The 22,816-nt window shown below is 39.1% G+C and overlaps 1 long non-coding RNA gene across 1 annotated transcript in view; it reads right to left on the bottom strand.

Annotated features, from left to right (window-relative positions):
- Positions 1-5,183: 5,183 nt before the first annotated feature.
- LOC138109957 (uncharacterized) overlaps positions 5,184-22,816 on the bottom strand; it is a 34,440-nt gene continuing 16,807 nt past the window's right edge. Inside the window, exons 2-3 of the long non-coding RNA XR_011150752.1 lie at positions 20,003-20,198; positions 5,184-5,597 (exon numbers count right to left, since the gene is read on the bottom strand). This is a non-coding gene — a long non-coding RNA (uncharacterized lncRNA). The remainder of the gene's footprint in view (positions 5,598-20,002; positions 20,199-22,816) is intronic.

Genomic DNA, 22,816 nt, shown 5'->3' with positions numbered 1-22,816 from the left:
GAGACCAGGAGTAAGGGATTTCTGACATGAAAGCCATGGCCACCCATGACAAGGAGGGGTAGAAACTAAGATGCCTGTTACTGTGGGACTGGAACATATTCATTTGATGCTGCTTTGATACTTCAGTTGCTGTCAGATAGGTACCTACAACAACACAATCTGAAAACAAGTTTACAAAGTAGCCACACACTGACTTGTATATTCCTACATTCTTTCTTTTGCTCATCCCGATGTTGTAATGCATTGTGTACAAATTCACCTTACAGATATTCTTGTATTTTACTTGCAATCTGTTACATGTAGATGAGCTTCCTGCTCTCATCCCTTTCAAATTATTCTCTCCAGAACTGTGTTCAGCCAAAACTGAGCATTGCTATTTCCCCATCCTCTGTGATTTGTCAGCTGCATTCAACACAATTAGCTTTCTTGTTCATCATGCAATCCTGCCCTCATTTACCTGGCTTGGTCATTTCCTCTTCCCTAAGTGGGTCAGTGAGAGGATCTTCTTGATTCTTCCTCCAGTTTTCCATGGAGGTACCTGCAGGTCCTCACCATGGCCCCATTCTCTTTTTCCAGGTTCACGATATCAGCCTCCACCACAGGCACCTATATTTCAATCAGCTTTCTCGCAAGAGACTCTTGTTTAACATCTCTCTGTAATTCAGTAAAGTAATCAAATTTAAGCTACTGGAGAACCCACCTTAATCCTCTTTTCTTCTGATGTGGCTCCAAGAGTTGTAAGAAGACACTAATATACACAGGCTAACACCCAGTATGCTGATCAATACTGTATCAGTCTTAACTTGTATTCTCTCACACATCTCTCTCTTGTCTGACATGTGAAGGTCTCTGTTTGTACATCACAGCTGGGGCCTCTGTCCCCCATTGTCTTAATTATGGACTCAATGTGCTGCAGATATATAAATCATGGAAATTTAATCAGGCTTATTGCATCCTTCATCTGGCAGCACAGACTGAAATGAAAGCTGTGGTGAAATAAAGGCTATTCCAAATGAGAGGGAATAGCAATGCTACATTATGCTCTTGAGAATTTTCCCAAGATATAGCGTCTCTGGGGACCCTCTTCCCCCACACTCACAGGTGCAAACCCCAACTCATGCTCAGTCATTTAAATAAAAGTTACAGTCAACATATAAGACACAGGACCCAGGCTGACAAGCTTCAAGTGGTTTGTTTCTACAGAGATGGGAAGGGAGTAAAGCATGAGATGGTCCTGGGGATGCTCACAATGTCTTTCAGAGGTAAAAAATATAAAAACAACAGGGTGAGAACATGGAGCAGGTGAGCATCAGCAGGTGCATGGAGCAAGTGGGCTGGGCTCCTGTCCTGCCCCGCTCCCTATGTCCCTTCCTTTACAGGCTGCTGGAACTCCTAGCTCCTTACCAGTCTCTCCATGGTGCTGCTTTCCACATCCTTTGCTCACCCGCTCCTTGCTGATGGCACGAAGAGGGGAGTAGTGGAGTCTCTGCGTTCAGACCCATCCCAATGAAAGACCAAGCATGAAGCAGCAAAATGCCACATCCACAGCCAGATTGACTAGTCAGGGCACAGTAAATACTACCACTGGAGTAAGTATTTTAGCAGACATGTGGGACAACTTGTTAGGTCATTTCCATTTGCTTAATCATATCCTGTAATAGGCGTTAAATGGTAACATCTCCTTACACTGATGAGAACCTAACTTATCCACAGGCTATTCCTTAGTAGGAAATTGAGACTGGTAAAGTGAATCCACTCAGCATGGGGTACAGCTATAGGAAAACCAAACACATATCCAAATTGTGATGGAAAAAAATCTCATCTTGATAGAATTTGGGTGACATGTGATACACATTTGTTGTCCAAGGGACAGGGCACACTAAAGTTTTTCATCACCCTGCATTGCCAGAGCCTGCATGATTAGCACCTATTGAAATCAATTAGTTTAATCACAGTCATATCCTCCAGGTCTGGATGGTTTTGTAAGATGAGCCCCAAAACCTTGCCTCTACTGGGAGAATTACCCATAACTGACATTGGCTACACCCTAACAGATGCAGATGAATAAGTAAACACATTAAGCTGCTGAGGTAGAGTAGGACAAACAGCACTCGGCACTGCTTAGTAACCACTCGGTGTTACTCATCTGCCAATGTGTTGACTGCTGTTTAACTTGTTATGTCCTGATTGACACTTGGGGCCAAGCAGTGTTCAGTCTTTGTTCCTTTGGTGAGCAAGGTATGAAGCCGGAGTATCTGTGGTTTTCAAAATAGCATTTAAAAACAAAGATGAAAGAGTTGTTATAATACAGCAGAGTATAAAATTGATGCTAGAAAGTTATTTTAACTTCAAAATGCTCCTATGAGCATTGCTGTATGGGATGAAATGTAACACAGACTCTAGACAGTATTAATAAGTAAGGATGAAAGCAGATATTGTGCAAAAATTTGGGGGATAAAAAATAAAAGCAGAATTAAGTACTAAATCAGACCAGCAGAACTGTCAAATGTGTTAGACTATATTCACAGGCACTCGTGTGACATTCAGGCACAAAACATAAACATTTGTTTAGTTTGAGTAATTTTGCTTTTTAGAGTAAAAGGGTTCTTTTTTTTTTAGGAAGAGGAGGAGGGCTTTTATCTACAGTCTGGAATTTTAAAAGTCTTATACCCTGCAAGGACTGTTTGAAGCAGTTCCAGAAGAACTGCTTTTCATTAGCAAGTGCTGACTCAATGATCTGTAGAAATGCATTGAGTTCATCAAAAAAATTAAAGAAAATTATTTGGTTCTACTTCTAAGAAGTTACATAATTTCAGTTGGACCTCATCGCTTAAATCACTATATACTATGTTTCAAATATGTTATCACTTGAAGTAGAAATAATAAAGGCAAACCAAACTGGTTTGATTTCATTGAAGTCTTTGATAAAGATTTCTTTTGATGACTTCAAATAAAGCAATTCCCAAATGCCATTTCTCAGTAAATTTTGAAATTCCAAGGTTTTTGTTTAAATTTCAGAAAAAGCAAAAATTAAGTAATAGCATTTCTTAAGGAACATAAATGTTGAACTTAGGCAAATGCTGATATAATTGTGCCCAGCAGCCCAGGGGTTTACTTCAAGTGAGCAAGTGTTTGTGTAGTTATATGTAGATATAAGCTTGAAAACATATGATCTAAGTTTGGACATAAAGTCCAGAGGGCTGCCAGAGCAGGGCAGTTTTTCAAGCTGCTCTAATATGAACCAGAATGACAGTTATTGCTTTTCTGGAAAACAAGCGAGTCTATACTTATACTTTATCCCACTCTTATCAGTTGGGTAGAAGGGCTAAAAAGACACTAAAAAGGCACTCTGGTTATACCTACACTGATAAATAGCATGCTCAGGCACATTTACCAGCCTTGAGGCTCTGCAGTATGGCTGGGTTCCATGCTTTTGGCCTTTCTCACCCACCTAAAAAGGATGGTGTGAGAAACAAGCATCTATCTGCATCAGCCTTATCAGATAGCAAGTAAAAGGTAGCATTTGTTTACATTTCATAGCAAGTCACTGTGGTATAGACATTACTCTTTATGCACTCTTTCAAAGCTTGTGATTATCAAGTTAGGAGAAAGGAGTTAAAATCACATCCACTCACCACAGGCTACAAGAGAGTTTGAAGCCAGCAGTTATCGACTTCAGAGAGGTTATTCATGTCATTTTCTTGCCCATGCCCCCAGTCTGTTTTCTGTTCAGCCAGCCTGCAGCAAGTCCTGAGAAGCACAGATTCTTCCTCTCATCCTGTGTTCATCCTGATTTCTTAAGATTTAGTTCGTATCAAGCACTGACATGTGAACACATAAGCTTATCCCACAGTCATAAACTCTTCAGATTCAAGAAGTACCATCTGCTCTCAGTAAAACTACCTAAACAGCCCAGCACCTCCCCTGATAAATTCTTCTGATGCTGCTACACATCGTAGGAATGGTCCTACTCAGAGCAAAAGTCTACCTGGCCCAGGAGTCAGTCTCTGACAGTAATCAACAGCAGATCCCTAGGGAAGGGTATGAGAACACACAGTCATGGCTTTCCCAGATGTGTTTGGAATCTCCTGTGCCAGCACTAGTATCTTTGTATTTAATTTTTCTCAATGGGATCTTCTTCCATGGATTTTTTGTGTAGTTTCTTAGCCGCTGCTAACTCACAGCACACATAACATAACACCAACAAATTGCGTACCTAAATATGCACTGCATAAGGAAAAGCATAAGGTAGCTTTGAACTGCTTACATGCTGAGCTCATAGACACCTAGATCTTGATGGAAAGAGGTAAGGAAGCAGTAGTCTCCCTATTATTTTCTTCAAAACTTAAAAGACCTATAAGTCACTCTTCGTGTGAAGGCATTTTCATACTTTTCTTGTTTCTTTTCTCTGAACTGTCTCCAGTTTGCCACTACATTTTTTTAAGAAGAGGGGACACGAACTCTGTAGGGATTTATGCAGTTTCTTTTGTTCTCTATTTCTTTTCTAATAATTCCTAACATTCAATTTTCAATTTTTATTGCTGCTGAGCATTAAATTGGTGGTTTCATAAGAACTATTCATTAAAATTCTGACATCTTATTCCTGAATGGTAACGTTCAATTCAGAGCCCAGCACTACACGGAGAGTTAAGACTGCCTTTCCTCGTGGGTATCACTTATATATATCTACAGTGAAGTGGTGATACCAAAATTTGCAACACAGTCAAAACTTCAATTTCTGCAATAAAATAAATATTTTCAAAAATATAAAAACTGGCTCTTAATAAGAAATACTCATTGAATCTATATCACTGAAGAATTTTTCAATAATGACATTATGACAGTGTAACATAAAGAGACCTCTATGCATCATTTTATACCACTTTGTTTGAGCAATATCACTACCTCAATATTCTAATGAGTCATCATGGTATCTTATAGCCATGATTTCTTGAGAGAAGGGAATAGAAGAAAATTCCACCTTTCATTAACAAAAATCAAGTACATTTCAAGCTATCACGCGTATAAAAGTTAAAGTTTAAAAATGTGATAGAATTGCATGGTCAAGAACAACAGTAAACAGATTAAAAGAACTTAACTTTTTTTCATTTTTACATCCTTTTAAAATCTATTTTATGCTTTGCGAGGCATAGTTTTTAGCTGGGTAACAGAATTACGATGGTGAACAAAGGACACATGTATAGGTACTGAAAATCAAATTTATTTACGATGGCAATGTGTGATATATTTCTGAACTAGCCTAGAGCTAATCCAGTTGGCTTGGGGGTTTTTTTAAGAAATCTGGAAATGCTGTCAAATTAATCATATCATCAAGATCACACTAGTTCTTGAGGACAAAAAGATTTAATATATTCAAGAAAACACCAAACAGACCACAACAATTTAATAGCAAGGAATGTGGTGGTAAAGACTCTGATGTTGGAGATTCCTATTTAAGACCTGATGTTGATATTATCTCATTATCCAAATGAGCGTTCTGCCCCACAGGCTCTCAGCTAGTCTACGAAGCATTGCTCGGAATCTCTCTTCATGGAGCTGTTCCACAATCAGATACCGAGATCCTGATCTGAAGCACTCTAGTAAGAAAAACAAAGCATGAAAAATACAAGCATTAGGGGAAAAAAAACATTTTCTATGTTTCTATATTATGGCATATATCTACAGATGGATAATACTTTGTGACTTTTTGTCTTTTGGATCAGGAATGTAAATGCTGTGATTTATATTAGAAATTAATTATCATTCAAAACATACATAGTTTGTAACAATTTTAGGGAAAATCCTAGTCTCATCTAAGTATGCACAACTAGCTAAAAAAGAAGCCCAAAAAGAATTGTTGGTTGTTTTAGAAACTCCTGATTTTCTAAGTTAAGTCCTTTGGAAGTACCACTTTTCTTAAAGAACATTCAAAATAATTAATACTTTAAACTTATCTTGAGAATAAAGAGCTTGTTTTCTATATCCTTATAAGCAGTAAGCATTGTAAGATAATACGTATGCACACACCCAATATCCACAAAATCTTTTTTTCCTATATTTTCCCTGACATGATCTGTTTTTAAATCATGACAAAGGAAAGATATTTTAGGTAATCATTACATTGCATGGCATGTAATAAATGTAAATCATCTTATTTCCATCCAACATTCACATATTATATCATCAGCATTGAATAGGATCTTATCCAGTTACAAACACAAGAATTCATGTTTCAGGTCTTACTTCTAGTAAAAGGCAGATTACCTCTTACCATCCTGTACTCTTCATTTTCATTTTATAAAAGAAGCTCTTATTTTATCTTGCTGTCAATTTAATTATGAAGTGTGAACTGCCACATTTCTAGTACATGTTGTGGTCCCTGCTCTGATAGCTTTATGATTTGCACTTTTAATAGTGCATCACTGGAGAGAGGTTGGCATGAAGACCATTAAACCATGGCAAAGCATGCATTCACTTCTTGCTTTGGGACCCAGTGGTTGCTAATAATTGAGCTTGATAGCCAGACAAATCAGTGAAGGCAAACACCTCCCATCTTTTTCACGCAGTGAGATTTGCCTTCTGGACACCTGTCTGTCACCTGAAAGAGGAGACACATGGCTTGCTGAAGAGGGGTAGGGAAGAGGGACAACACTCCTGTCTGTATTGCCAGGCTAAAATATTACTTTGGTGAGACTCTTTGCAGGGGTATAATCTCTCTCATAACTGCCCCACCCCAAGAGTCTTGTACACTTCTGTTCAAACACCAACGTGTGGAGATACATTAAATGACTTCTGCAACTACCTTGTTTGCCAGAGATGTCTTTAGCAAGTCAACCTGAAACGTGCTGTTGTAATATTTTCACAAACTGTTTTGTTGCTAGGAGTTTACTTAGATTGGTTAAGTGGGTAAATGTGAGAAACTTCTTGACTTTCATTTGCCCCAGCTACCTTATTTGTTTCTAGGTGGCTCCTGGTCCACCCAGCTGGCCACTGCCTCTGTGGTGGGCTCATAAAGCACTATCAACACTCAGGTGCATATAACATGCATTATTTATACAGTTCTCTGATTAGTATGTGCCTCCTGCTCTCCTGTGTCACTTCACCTATCCTCCAAATTACAATGCAAGAGTACATTTAAACTCATAAAAAGTTCTCAGCTATTTTCTCTCAGGATGAGAGGTTGTTTTGAGATCAGGTGATGTTGTTTTGAAATTTCCAGTGTTGAGTGGATAATTATTGAAAGTGCAATAGCCCCACGGATTTTAGGTTTTGAATTTTCTGACCCTTCCAAGTAAACTAAGCACCAAAAACTGAGAATCAGGAGAAACTTGGATGTGTAAAACATCAAACATTCATTTCCCCTTTGGATTTTGACAGAAGCTTTAGTAAGTTTGAATTTTGCCTGCATCACTTCAGTGTGTATACAGTACAGATGGTCAACAGGTCAAATAAACTTCTAACTTTATTTTCAAGTCCCAGCTTTGTACTGAAGGTGGAAAAGCATCACTAGGAAGAAAAGCTGGCATGATAATGCCTCAGAAAGAGATACAGCACCCTGCAGCTCTGTAGATGTAAAAATGATTCTGCCATAACATCCATATGTGGCAGTAAATATGAGCAGCACTGCTAGCTGGTGGGATGGGTGGGAAGGGTCACCACTATTGCCTCGTCCTCCCATTTCAAGAATCCTAAGGATATTAATAGTGGCATATGCCAAGTGGCAGAAAGAAAAGGTTCTGTTGAAAGTGAATAATCAGTTCCTACATAATAATATGTTCATCTTCAGATTTTAGAGAGAGCTTTTGCAGAGTCACAAAACTGATATTTAAGTGATACAAACACTAGGCACTCTAAAAGCAAGCTAGAACACTCTTCCCTTCTTTCAGAAGATGTTGACCTTATTTCTGGAAGTAAACCTGTGTTTCTGTGAAGAGAAAGTTTTACTGTATTATTTGCCACCTACCATATGGCTGCTGGATTTTTTCATGAGCAAATTCCCTGTGTGGCTGTGGGAAGATTTTACACAAGATAGGAAATGACTTGTAAAGTATTTTGACAGAGATTCCAGATTTGTGAGTATATATTAGGTTCTACATGACACTATCTAGAAAAGGCAGAAAAGTAAATTACTTTTATCTATTATATATGCAAGTGTACAACTGGAATGACAAAAACTATCTTTGCCTTTTGGGATTAAGTAAGAGAATTAATCTTTTACTTACCGTGAGACAGTGTTACAGAGCTGAAGGGCACAGAAGTATTAAATGTGTTAGGCAATAATTACAAGCTAGAAATCATGTTGAAGAATATGCATACACACATGATTTTCTTTTTTAAAACTTACCTTGGTGCAATATAAACCTAACTAATACACACACATAAGATCTTTAAATCTAAACATAATAAATGGAGAACTTGGGTTTTATCTATTTGGATTTATACACAACCCAAATGCAACAATCTGGTGCTGTCTGTACCTGTTCCATACAAACACAATTCTTAGAACAAGTTGCCCACCATTCATTGTTTCCATATTATATGGCAAAGTTTAAACTAATAAAACAAACCCACCCCATTTTCAAATGGAGTACACATCATGGCTCATCTCCTAGGATGCATTATAACAGACAATAAACTAACTTTGTCCTGGCAATCAACTAACTCAAATTATTTTGGGCTTGGTGAAGGAAATTACAGCTTCAAAACTGTGGCACTTCTACATATCAAATTAAAAGACCTGTGATTGAACATACTTTATATAGAGAGGGAAAAGCAGTTTCTATAGCCAGCTGCTGGCAAGCCAGGGAAATAGAGATCAAACCAGCTGACAGTCAGTGCCAAAACATGGAGCCATTTTCTACTAAACAGCAGGGGGGTAGGAGACAGCATCTTGAGGAGCAGTGAGGTCAAAAGCAATCCTGCCACAAGCACCACAGTGCCCTGAGCTTGCCCTCACTGTTCAACCACACCAGCTGTGATTGGGGTGCGGAGGGAAGAAGGGCTGCAAGGAAATCACTGCAGCTTCTGTTTCCTTCCCTGATTTTGATCCCATTTGCAGTTTGATAAGAGAACTGCCAAGTTGCAATCTCATAGCATTCTATATGTATCAATCAAAAGGAAGAAAACTGTCAAAAATTAATTCTGAAGAAAATTCATCAAGAAAATAAAGGCCACACAGAAGCAGCCTAACATCATAAGTGTGTATTTTTAAAGCCTTTGTTTCGAGTTTACAAGTTTGGTCTTATTAAAACAAAATACTCTCTTACTTTTTTTCCAGCCAATGCAATTTCTAGATGAGATGAAGCATAAGCAAACAAAAAGTCTATGGTGGAGCGATTGGCCAGTTCAGACCATGCTCCAGGAGCATTCCTGAGTTCCTTGGAGCTAGGAAGCTCTTGCACAGCAACATCTATGGACAAGGCTCTCTCCCAACTCTGGCGGTACCCGAGACTCCCTGCCAGGTCAACAATGACTGACTGTGGTTATTCATGTCAGCTCTCTCCTTGACCCAGATACTGGACATACCCTGGGCAAAGACCTTGCATTCCCTTGGTAAGTCCAGCATGCCAGCTGCACTCCAGATCACCTCCTCTGCATAAGCAGCCATCATAAGCAAACCCTTTGGTTTCTGGATTGCTATTCCATCTCCCTACAGAATGATGAATGCTTCAAATCTTGCTCTGTAAGGCATTTCATGGCTGGGGACCAAGATTGATAAATTTCCAGAGAAACCACCGTGGTCAACAGTCACACAATGAAGCCTACACAGTAAAATTAAAACTGACTGTGGGGTGAATAGTTTTAGGGCTTTCCTGAGAACCGTTCCTGAAGATCGAATAAAAATTAGAAAAGTGCTTGACCCCTTTTTATCTCCAATGGAAAGCATATTTCTTCATTCACATATACATTTGCATATCACACTATATGTCATTATAGGAAACAAATCAGCAAAACAATCCCACATTATTCTAATATGCACATTTCTTTCTCTGTCGAGTGGATAATTAAAAAACCAAAAAGACAGATGGGAAGTCATGCTTTGTTTATTACCTTCATGATAAGGTTTTCAGATGCTGTGGTGGTAAACTTATTTTGAATAGCAAGCATTTACTAGATCCTATTATTCTACAATTTCTGTGGGAGATTTCTTGTCACCTTGGAAATTATGTATTTGTTTCTAGAAAGAAAAATTAGCTTTATTCAGAGGTTTAAGTAATTCGGATATATAGCAAGCAGCATCTAAAACAAAAGTCTAATATCAACATCCCCAAAAGTAGATTTTATGACTGTTAAATATACATGTTGCAAAAGATTAGATTTACTGTTTTGCTTATATTGTGTTAGTCATTTATAACATTTGGTCACTGAGCAACATAAACTTATTTTATGGTTCTTTCATCCTTTCTCAAAAGGATTGCAGGCTCCTAGTAAGGCAAATTCAACACAAGGGTTTCTGGGATACAGGCACTGCACATACAAAGGTAGTATCTCTGATGGATAACATTTTTTAAAGGTCTTTTCATGATCCATTAATTTACGAATTACACAGCACAGTAGGCATTGTCAAGGGCCTAATTTCAGTTATATGTTGATCTTTTTCCCTTGAAGCTTTTATCCAAAAAGTAAGTAGGACTAAAAATAACATGACTTAGACTGACTCTGACAGGTCTTATCAAAGAATTAACTGTTTTATTCTTTACTTATCAAAAGGTGGGCAGATGGGCCCATCCTTATCTGTAAATAGGAATACACACCAAAAAAATCAAAATATTAAAGAATAGTTCTAGGGCTTGCTTCATTCACAGCACAGTTACAAAAAGCAATGCAATTGCCATGGAATAAAATTTACAGTAAGGAATTAAGTATGTCAGATTTCCAGGAAAGCAGCCTACCTCCACTTTGCCAAACCTAATCCAATCCAGGTAAACCAGAAGTAAGTTACTACAGTCAGGTTATTTAGAGGTCAATGAGAAATCAGTCTCAGGCTCCACCTTACTTGAAAAGAACATTTGTGCTTTTACTCATGGCTTAAAAAAGAGACCACCAAACAGTGAAGAGCGTGATTATGGAAGTATTCTTACTCCCTAAGTGCTGTTCTCCCCAAGGACTGAAGTGAAGGTAAATTTCATAAGCCATCATAAATCAATTTTATAGATAATAGCTCAGTGTTTAGAGCTGTTATTTTGCTTTTCTCTCCTCTCTCTTTTTCTTACAGCAATAAAAAATCCAAACAAACAAAAAACTCAACAGCCCTCAAAAATGAGAGGGAGAATCTGTTAGTAAGCTGAAGAAGTAGTGTCATGGTTTAATATAGTTTGGGTTTTTAGTAAAGAGGGCATCAGCCATGGAAGCGATTCTCTTGCAAAGAGGTGCTTACAGCTTCCTCTATGACCTAACAGAACCAATCAATTGGCTAGTTTGAATATTGGCAACTTTTTAAGCCACTTAAGAAGCTTGACACACCTCTGCGATCCACATTTAAGAACGAACAAAGGGCGGGAAAGGTCTCTTGTCTTCTGGCTTTCGGACAGGTAACTGGGGGGGCCTGCAGGCGGCCCAGCGGGGCCGGGCCGGGCCTTGCTCGGGCGGGCCGGGTCGGCCGTGGCGCGGCCCTGTTCCATCCATGGCTCCCCCACAGCCCTGCTCCGTGCAGGCAGCCCCTGGTGCGGCCGAAACTCATCTGAGGCCACTGCCCGGCAAAGAGCGTGTGACCAACAGCGATAAGCGATCTCCAGCTGCAAGGCCCGGGTGAGATTAACCCTTTAGTGCTGTAAGTTTCCTCCGGAACGGATGAAGCCTGCAGACATCAATCCTCTCCCAAGTCGGAGGAAGAGGAAAGGTGGAGGCAAGAAAACACCATAGAGACACCAAAGTCAGTAAAAAAGGAGGAGCTGAAACCCTGAGGGAGGAGAAAGAGGAGATGCTTCAAGCCTAGAAGCTGCTATTCTGTGGTAAAGCTATGGTGGTGATGGACTATGATACATCAGAGTACCCGTTGTAATTTCATGAAAGCATGGGGGGGGGGGGGGGGGGTGGAGCGTTCAAACTGCAGTTGTGAGCAAAAGTATTTGTGCTGAAATAAGCGAATGACAGTAGCTGTAATTTGATGAGGACCCTTGCTCCCAGGGAAGGAGAAGACCTCTGTTCCTACAGATGAAAGTGATGAGGACCCTTGCTCCCAGGGAAGGGGGAGGGCCTCTATTCCTAGAGATGAAGATGTTCCCAGAGATGGGTGAAGAGAACCTTTGCTTCTGAACAGCTCATCCTTAAAATGGTACCCCAGTAGCTCAAGATTGAACCTTCAGAAACAGTTGTGGGGAAAGCTGTAAGTCAAGGGAAGGGACTTTCACGTGTGAGCAGAGAACCAACCCAGGTGGCTGTTTTGCTGTGACATTGAAGCCATGAGAGAACTTCTTGTGGAGATGTCTCCATAGCATGAGCAAGAGAGACTCCTCTCCCTAAGCGAACTGAAAAAGGTTACCATAGAAGTGGTAAACTGACTGAAAATCTCAAGGGTTGTCTTTTTACATTGTCAGTGGGAGAAGGGAGAAAGGTGGGGGGAGGAGAAGTGTTCTGAAGGTTTAGTCTTTTTTTTCTTTCTTTTAGGTCTGTTAATAAACTTCTTTATATTCTTCTAAGTTTTTTGCCTGCTTTGCTTTCTCCTAATTCTTATCTCACAGAAAGAAAAGTAATGGATATTTTGAACCAAACCACTACAAGTGGTGATAAAATTCTGACCTCAGGAGTTTTCAACCCAAGCAGCAACAGTAAGCATTGCTGCTAAACAGAATTTGGTTGGGTGCTTGCAGTACAGTATTTCAAGCAATCCAGATAGCTGCAATTAAGAGATCTGTTTTTTACTGACAGGGTGTGGCAATATGTAAGAAACTCATGGTATCCTGAGAAGGAGTTACTTAACTTCCTTCTCATTACATTCAATGGTTTCTGTTTCACAATGAGAAAGCATGAAAAAATGCTGACAATATTTACATTCAAATTTCTCTTGCAAATAATTATGGTCTTTAGCGTCAGTTAAGATGAAAACAACACAAACTTTAATATGACCATGGTCTTTTTTAATTCTGAAAGAGCAGAACCCTCTTTCTCTTCCACACATTACCCTAGAGGCATTACTTTACAATGTGTAGTCAGATCTTGGTTTCTTGAAGTTCCCACAACATTTTCAGGCATTACAGTTGATGGTAATGTTCTTGCCATAAGCATAATTGTAATCAAGAGATGAGATATCCATTGAGCCATTAATTTAAGTATAGTAATTCTTTTATCTTTTTCAGTAAAACTTAAAAAACTAAGAGCATGGTTTTGTTCAGAATCAAACTCGAACATAGCTGTTCCATAGTGTTGTGGTTTGGCTCTCCAAAGGGGTTTCCTTACATGTCAGTAAATCTGTGACAGGTTGAAAAAATAAAAAAAGAGATTCATTATGAAGGTAAAATTGTCTGAAATCCAAAAGATCATGTAATTTTCTTGAAACAAGCATAAACATGAAATTCTAGGGATAAACGGGAAAAAGCTGCCTAAGCACACCTGGAAACATTTCAAATGGAAATCATGGATTCCAAGATACCTCTGAAATATCCAGTCATCAGCATACAAGTGAACCAAATGCAGTCACTACAGTGTGACTGTGTTATTTTATCAGCATATAAGACAAATTCATTTCTTATATACATGTTTTCAGTCCCCATTCACCAATTTAGAACTGATTTAATTAAATTATTTCAAAATTCTAATTTGTAGTTCAGTTACAAGATCAACTTATTACTGCTTAATAATGCCTTAGTCTTCAGCTGAGCATGGCAATAGATTGTGTGTGCATTCTGAGACTACAAGCACACATGAGAAAAAAAAATCTTTAAAACCTCTGTGAAATGGAGTTGTTTGATCTAATGATTTCTGCCTTGTGTTGGCAATGGGCTGCTGGACTGCACACAAATTCGTCTCCACTGACATGTGGTAACCCATTAGGCCACTGTAACTCAATTTCATGTCTGACTACATAGAGAGAATTGAACTGACAGTTTGAGCAAAGTTTCATGTTGTCAAGGTGACTACAATCTTCCTAAGGTAATAGATACTTCTCCAAAATGGAGAACAGATTGAGCATTTCTCTGCTTAAAGGCTTTATATATGCATAAATGTTAAACTGCCCATTTTAACAATACCAAGATAGTTAAAATGGTACATCTGGTATTGTGTATTGCAGTAATGCTGATACGAACATAGCCATTCTGGTATAGTTACTTCTATACAGATGAAAAACTACTTCATTATTAGGCTTCTTCAGCTCTGTGTAATTATATTCAACTTTACAAGCTGTAGCAGTTGTCAAATAGTTGGACCAGCACAGAAAAACACCCCTATCTGTTAATTAAGCAAGATCATTTTTAGATCCATCTGTGAAAATATTCAGGTAGCATGTAATCTAGCTTTCTCAGCCATAGCCCAACACGCTTAGAAGTCTCTTTGTGTGTAAGGAAAGTATAGATGAGAAGCTGTTTCACTTGCAGATAGCAGGCAGAATTGTGCTGTTACAAATGCAGGAAAAAACATGTGAAAGGTAACAGAGAAAAGTCAGCTAATAGGCTTTGTCTAAACTCCAAAATACACAAATGAGTCATCTCCATGGAGCACACTATGATGACATGAACTAACTCTACAAGAAAGTGCTGACCCAGTGTGGGAAACAAGAATTGCCTCATACGTGATTGCCAAAATTCTAGTTGTTTCAAGAATTACATATTGACAGCTTAAGTTTTCGTCTGCATTGAAAGAGCCAGCATGTTTTTGCTGTTCTAAAACTAAGTCCAAATAGTTGTTATTAATAAAAACTTTAAAAAGTCCACAATTTGCTGAAAATATGGGAAAAAGCATTCACACTGCTGCTCTTTTCTTCCGGAATCACATCGAGTGTGTGGTTTGAAGGCATGCATCTGTTTGAAGGCTGAATACTGGCACATTGCTGACATAACATGTAAGACTTTTAAAGGGGTCCAGTAGTGTATCACCCGTCATTGGTTCTAGTCCTACTGCTAGTCACTTTTGAAATAATCCAGTGCAACAGACATTGAGGCCATCAGTATTTTTCCCATTACCACAATGTAGAGACCATTTGGATAATGACCACTGCCCCAGAAGAGCAAGGACTGATTTCTGTGCCATCACGCTTTGTCCAGAAGCACTGCATGCACTGTACATTATTTGGGGCTCTGAATGGCAGCAGGATCAGGATTACCAGCCCTCTGTTCACCCAGCAACCACTGGAAAGCAGTGTGGTTGAAGGACTGGGCCTTTTCCAGCTGCTAAGTCTTCCTCTTCTCTACATGGAGCAGAGACAAAGTTCAGATGGAGGAAGCAACAGAAAATCCACTAGGTGCTTTGGGAAAAAGAGAAGAACCAGCTGGGGTTTCAGAGTCAAGCAAAGAGAAAGGGGTAGGATGGTCACCACCAGCTGTAGACTGCATTCATGTCAATGCTAAGCTGCATGCAATGTTTCTCTTAAAAAATGCACTTTCTATTTCCCTCCAAGGGCATCTACTAGTGCATGATGTGTTATAAAAGTGTGGTGAGACTACGAGACATTACTTGTTTGTACCTACAGGTCCAAAGATTTTCTGGCAGCCTAACAGTGAACAGGTAGCAGAAACAGCATCAGAGTCATGATAAGCAAAGCCCAATGTAGATTAACTTTATTCTCTTGAGGAGGTGTGTGAAGTCTAGATGGGAGGCTGAAGAAGTAAGAGCACCTCTTTAGACATCATAAAGAATTCTGCCAAAGTTCTTCCCATCTCCAAGGAGGACAGGAAGGAATTGCCCAAGAGTAGCCAAGACCCATAACAGACTAAAACACATTCAACTCACCCTGAGGAACTGTCCTCCAACAGGATTTTAAATTTCAAATAGGATGCAACATGGGAGCTGGACATATCAGCCACTTAAAACTTACCTTCGTAACTTCTGTCAAACACTAGAAAAAAGGGAGAGCTGGGGGGAGCTGGCTGTTCTTCTAGTCTGGGTGGATCATCTAAGGGGATAATTTAGTCTCTGTGATATCTAAATCATGCCCTATTTATTTTAAATTCCAATAAAGGGCCAATAGTGCTAATTACAGTAGCAGGGATAGTGATGTGGCTATTCACACACAAAGAACTTGGCAGAGACCAAACTCCTCTTTCACATAGGTCAGCAAAAAAAAAGAATGTGCTGCACTTTGTCACATCTCATTTGGATTGCCTTCAAAATGCTGAGCTAGAGGCAAAAGATACCACAGTTCATTTCCAATTCCACATCTAATCCTCTCATCTTTAATTTATTTTAAAAGTTTAATCATAAGTTCATAAAGCTCAGATATAAATTTTTTAATAAAAAAAATTAAGCACCTGCAGGTAAGGTTTTTAGGAACTCATGGTTGGCCCAGGTTTCATTATGAATAGGGACTCTCACACTTCACCTTTCTGCAAATGCTACTGTGATAAAATGTAACTTTCATTCCCTCCCTGTTGCTTCAGGGATGTGTCATTTACAGAAAATAAATAGAAGACTTCTATCGCAAAGAAACCATGCTCCACTCGGGGTCAGTGAAAAGCTGCACCTCGCTCTGGAGTTTCTGGTAGAATAGTAATAAGTTTTCTGCAGAAATTGTCACTAACTGCTAGAAATAGTAAAATAATAAAAGTATTTGAGATATTCTTAGTATACAAATAATGTAATATTTGCAAATAGAGAAACCTTACTAAATTTAGGGTGTTCAATTTACTTTTAGTTGATGAAAATTATGATATTAATAATTCTTTAAAGATGTCAGCCAGATCTGGAATGCCGACTGCTATAGTGTTCTTGGATTTCCAGAAGTCAAGTGTTCCAGAAGTCAAGACCTCTCTCTAAAGGCTCTTAAAGAAACCAAGTTATCAGAAGGATTAAAATTCCTTAGTAGATAAATGAGATAAATGATGTGTTGGAGAATAGTAATAAATTGTTTTCTCCATGGGAGAGAAGTGATCAGATATCTGCACTAGAAATTGTTCTCTTCAATATATTCATAAATGATCTGGAAGAGGGAATTAATAATGAGATGGTAAAGTTTGCTGATGACACAAATTACTCAAAATAGTCAATACCCCAAAAGGTGTCATTATACTGAACACTGAGTGATTCAGCAACAAAAAATGTGGACAGTATTTAATAGCAATAAATGCAAAGTAATACACATGGGAGGAAGCCTAACTGTACAAACACAGGGACAAATAGCAAACAAATAAATAATTTAGTAGCGCTTCAGCAAGAATCTCGGATGACTTGTTGAGAACTCTCAGAAAACATCTGTCCAGTGCTCACTGGCAGACAAAAAATGTAAACTGAAATAAAAATCATTATGTAAGAATGAAAAGTTAAAAGACAAAATATTACACCGCTTTATAAACCCAGACTGCATCCACATCCCAAATACTTCACCTAAGTCTGAATGATCCATGTCCAAGGGTTTATTAGAAGTAGGACTGGTGTATGCTAGACAACATAGATGAATAGCAGTATACTGTTGTAACTGTATGAGGGTGGATGAAAGTACTTTTCAACTTGAAAAAGAGAGGAAAAAGAGGATATAATTGTATATAAAAGTGAAACTAACATAGATAGTAAGTAAGGAACAGTTGTTCACTATTCATCCTACCGTAAGACTTAACAAGCACCAAGTATCACAGTTTTAATCAAACAGAAATATTTTTCCATACAATTCACAGCCACAGAGTATAGTCTATTGTTACAAGAATGTTGTTACAAAAACATAAATGGGTTTAATAAATATTTGGAACAATCTATAGAGAAAGGGATAATAAATATATGATGCACTTAATCTACAGTTTAAGTAGTGTGTACATTGTGCACAGCTGGAAAATGGGAAAAATATCACTCTATGCTTGTCCTGTTCACACTCCTAAGAAACAGTTAAGAGACTGTACTCTGTTCTGATTTAGGATGGTCATTCTCGTCCTATTATTTAGACCTAAAAGCCACAAGTTTCATAATCTAATTATATCTGCCTTCAAGAAACAACTTAAATTTGACTTCTATTTTCAGCACCAGGCAGGAAAACCATTAATTCTCTTTTGCAATAAACAGGGGCTGAGCATTTGCTGGCACAATGATTAACTCCTTCCTGCAGCAATTCTGCATATTCTGTACTGCTGCAGCAATCACCTCTGACTGCAGAACAAACTCCGCTCCCTACTTACTCTTCTTCACCCGACTGTATCCAATTGATCTCTCATCTTTCTCATCATTATATTTATCATATTGTACTTTCCTGATTCTTGCATATAACGGAAACTTCTGTGTTCTCTCAGACAAGTGACTATTACATGTAACATTTAGTCACATTGCATTGTATTTAAAAGCAACATATCCAATTCCTTTACATTCTGTAGTACAATTTTATTTTCTGCACTGATTTTAATTCAGCTTTGTCTCCCTGAACATTTCAGCGTGTGAAAAAGTACAAATAATTTCCAGGATGTCATATATAGATATATCCATAGATAGATACACACACATATATATGGGTAAACCATTTTCAACATCATATTCACCAAGCTATTTATATCAACAGTTTCACTGATCAGATACTTACATTCATTTTTACAGTTAGGAAAATGCAGTTTTAATTACAAAATCAGTACCCATGTGGGTACTTGAAGCCGCAGTTCAAAATGGAAGAGCTGAGTGAGCCACAGCATGCTCAAGCTCTAAGGCAGGGCTGTGCCTCAGCACCAAGGAGAAGGAAAGGTGAGCAAAATCAGCCCTGTCCACTTCTCTACCCAAAGCAGGCTTTTGCACAAATTAAATTGGAGAAAAAAACCAAGAGCTATAGATAATGACTGAGCTTTTTAATAGAGCTTATATGCTTCACTTCCACAGCCTTTTAATGAAATTTGAATGCCTAATTCTTCTGGGTTCTTTTAAAAACCCTAGTCTGCATCACCAGATGCATAAGCTATGACTGAATGCTTTCTTTTAACATTTCCTAGTCACAGGGCAGAAGAACCACATTCTGTATGAATTATAAACTGCATTTACAACAACCAAGTGAAGTGCAGGAAGGCCTGGATTCACACAAAATACACAGGATGATTTGTGAGAGATGTAGTTCCCAACTGGCCTTCAGAACATAGATGGCAAATGAATAAGCATCAGAAGACTGTTATCAGAATAAATCAAAAATCCATTTCCAGAAACTTTAAAGCCTTTAAAATACTGAGTTTACAGCAATAGAAAGTGATACAATAAATGCATATTTAGCTTCTACATCTTTTTGCATCAATGAATCCAAATCTGCTCTGCAAAGCCTGCATACATATGTTTGTCACAGGGCAGAAGCTCTGTGAGCAACAACGGCCAAGAGGAAGGGTTGGTGGCAGACGCCTTACAGAGCAGCAGTCCTCCAGAGATGCTCCAAGAACACAGGCACTCTGAAGAACATCACCATCATTCAGGCTGACCTAGTTCAATTTACTTGCTTTGAATAAACAACCTTAAAAGACAGAGGTTCTCTGACACCTAAGGAAGAAAATGGTCCTTCTAAATTCTGTATATCCTCCAGAGTCTGGGGAAGGGACAGTAATTTTTAGGGTTGGAGGCTCTTACAACAAGGTCAGATGCAGAAACTAAATAGGGATACCAGGCAGTACACAAGTCTAATGTGTTTTACATATTATTTTCAGCACATCCATATTTTGAGAAATTGATTCTGATGTTTTGAATCAATGCTGTGTTAGCACACTCTGCTTCTTCATTTTGATAATTAATGGCAAGTTTCTCAAATGTTGGCTGAAAATTTTCCTAGGCAGATTTGTTCTTTTTTTTTTTAGCTTGGTTCGTGACAAAATGAAGCTTGCGTGCATCACACCGTCTCTCTGTCATGTTTGTTCAGCTTCAAGTGAACTGAACAGCGTAGTCATTTTTTAAGTAGGAAAATCTTACAACAGACCTGTGCAAAATTCAGCACATCATGGAAGGCAGCTCCCAAAGTCATTAATTTTTTTGCCAGCAAAGATGAGGAGCAGTCGATTAGGTTCATCCAGTAGCAGCTGCTGACCATGCTGGACACATACAGGTTGGCCACCTTGCATCTCCAGAACAGCATCTCCTGGGTCATTCCCAGTTGTTAGGCCAAGCAACAGTAGCTAAAAGCCATGGAATGAAGAGGAACTAGGGTTAAGTGAGACACCTCATGATGAGGACACAGAGAGATTGGAAGGTACCATGGAAGAGAGCACTTCAGTGGGATGAACACAAATGCATTGCACCCCAAAGAGACAAAGCCAGAGCAAACCAGTTCTTATTAGTTCTGCCATTCAGGGAATGATCTGGATCTGTTGATCTTCATCTCTTCCAATCTATCTATCTCCAATTTTCCAGCTGGACTTATCTTTACTTGCAGCTCCTATGTACAAACCCCAATAGAGCCACAAAGAGCTATAGATAGATACTCAGCCACCTGGGAGACATTGGGTACAGGATAAGCCCACAATTAAACATATATGTATCATAAGCTAATGTTATATGTGATGAAAAATGACATATGATAAATCATAGAATAGATGGTTTGTCACAGGTAAGGTGACTTATGCAGTAAGCCAATACATTTATTTATCTAAGCAAGTGCCAGTTCCACTTGCGCACAACAAGCAGCACCTGAAAAAGCATCCCTCAACTGGACACACAAAAAGAATACATAAGGGCTCATATCAGATGGAGGCTGCCTTTTCTTCACATGCCTAAGACGAAAACATGCTGATGTTGATGAAACAGCAGGTCTAATACTGTCCCTGCCCAGCTCCATGGGGTCCCGCGTGCACCCACAGACGCACGGGTGGGTTCAGTATTTTAGTTGGTAGCAAAGAGTGCATTTGTGTGAGTTCCAGCAGGAGCATTTATTGCTGCTACACTGTCGAAGGGCACAGAGGCAAATACCAACATGGTCCCAAAGCTCACAGTTTTATCCAGGGGCAGGGAAAAGGCAGGACTAGGGAACGGGGACCAATGGGGAAGCTCTGGGGGAGTGATGAGGGGTGGAGGCTAACAGCCAACTGGGGAATCCAAACTGGGATAGATTAAGGTAACAGAAAAAGCATCCTGGGAGAAGCCTTTTTGGTCACCCTAATATGAAGTGATTCTTGTGGTACTAGGGACTTACTGAAAACTTTCTGTCCCTTGTAATGTATGTTCACCGGCCAACACAGGTCTCTTTTCACAACTTTGCAGGATGATAATAGAATAGGTGCCTGTTGACAGCTTCCCAAATGGAAAGGAGGAACTTTTTAAAGCACATGAGTATTTTCACATGCATGTAAGAAAGAGCAGTTTAAGAGCAGAGACACCTGCCAGCACAGCCACCAGGCAGAACCCTGGCAGACCTGTTTGCCTCTTAGGAGATGATGAAACCCAGCTTGGCTTCCAGTATCTCGTGACATCCCCCTTCCACCCACTTCCACCCACTGCCATTTGTAATTCAACAGAACCGAAACAATAAGCAAATCTATTCTATCCTCCTCCTCTGACAGTGCAATGTTAGTAAAGTTTCTTATTTTTGCTTTGGAGGAGCAGGTTTTTTAAACAAAAGGAGTGCTGCAGAAGGAAAGCCAGATTTGGAAGCAAGGCTGCTGCAAGCACAACATACCCTTTGTTAGATGCTGCACACAGCCGGCAAAGCGGGAAGCCTGTGTGGCAGCTCTGCAACTCTGTCAAGCATCCCGACTGGCATCAGCCCATTTTGAAAAAAGAAACAGTATTTGTGAGCTATAACTCTTACTGCAGCAAAAGTAAGCTATAATTCAGGATTTAAACCTGAACAGACAACCTGCTGTTTTGTATGTGGCATAATGGTTCACCTGTTTACCAGTGCTTCCCACAGTGAACTGATTTATGCAAAAAAAAAAAAAAAGAAACACCCAAACCCCAAAAAAGCCAAAAGAAAACAAAACAAAAATCTGTCTTGAAGAAATTAAGCTAATAAGAATTCCAAAAAAGACTCTGATGCCTCTGCCTCAGGCTCCAGTAATAAGTGAGTTGTTTATATCAGATATGCCCAAATGATCATAATTACGATCTCAGATATGCCTAGATCTCATAACGAACAGGATAGAAAAAAAGAGCTCAAAGTCCTTGCTACCCTGAAACTGTCTGATTCCCCAGCCAGATGGAAGATAGCAGCTATATAAAAGAGAGGACTTCCCTGCAGAGAAGTGGCCCAGTCTCTCCCAAGGTTTTATAACCAGCCATGCCTGCCCCTAAGGCTTTGGAGAAAAATGAAATAAAAAAAAATCCAGAATTAACCTAGGGAATCAGCTTCTCGCCTTCTGCAGGGAGCCAGCTGTAGCCCTGAAGCATAACACTGAGATATTTTAGTCATTGTCTTAAAGCAGAACTGAGCGTGTGGAACACGTTAAAGGCAATGAGAGCTCTCTGTTCTCTTCAACAGTTTATAAAAAAAGGGAGTGACAAAACACAAATACCAATTCACAGATGTAAGGATAGCACAGAACAAATGACCGCCGCCGCCATCCACAGAGATGCTGCCAAGCCTGTTCCCAGACTCAGATTAAAGTGTATCCAATTGGATTAAATTCCTAGCAATGGCAAACTTACCACCTACCTACACTGGGAAATTATTTCTACATGTAATCACCCTCACTCCATCTTTATAGTGATTGAATTTGTTAAGCTTTGATTTCCAGCCATTGGATCTTTTCTGGCTTTTTTTTCTGCAAGACTGAAATCTATACTTGATTTAGTTGTTCTT

This window comes from Aphelocoma coerulescens, chromosome 4 (genome assembly GCF_041296385.1).
Source record: "Aphelocoma coerulescens isolate FSJ_1873_10779 chromosome 4, UR_Acoe_1.0, whole genome shotgun sequence".
Classification (NCBI taxonomy): domain Eukaryota; kingdom Metazoa; phylum Chordata; class Aves; order Passeriformes; family Corvidae; genus Aphelocoma; species Aphelocoma coerulescens.
Note: the sequence above shows the minus strand (reverse complement) of the source record. Positions and strands in the feature narration are given on the sequence as shown.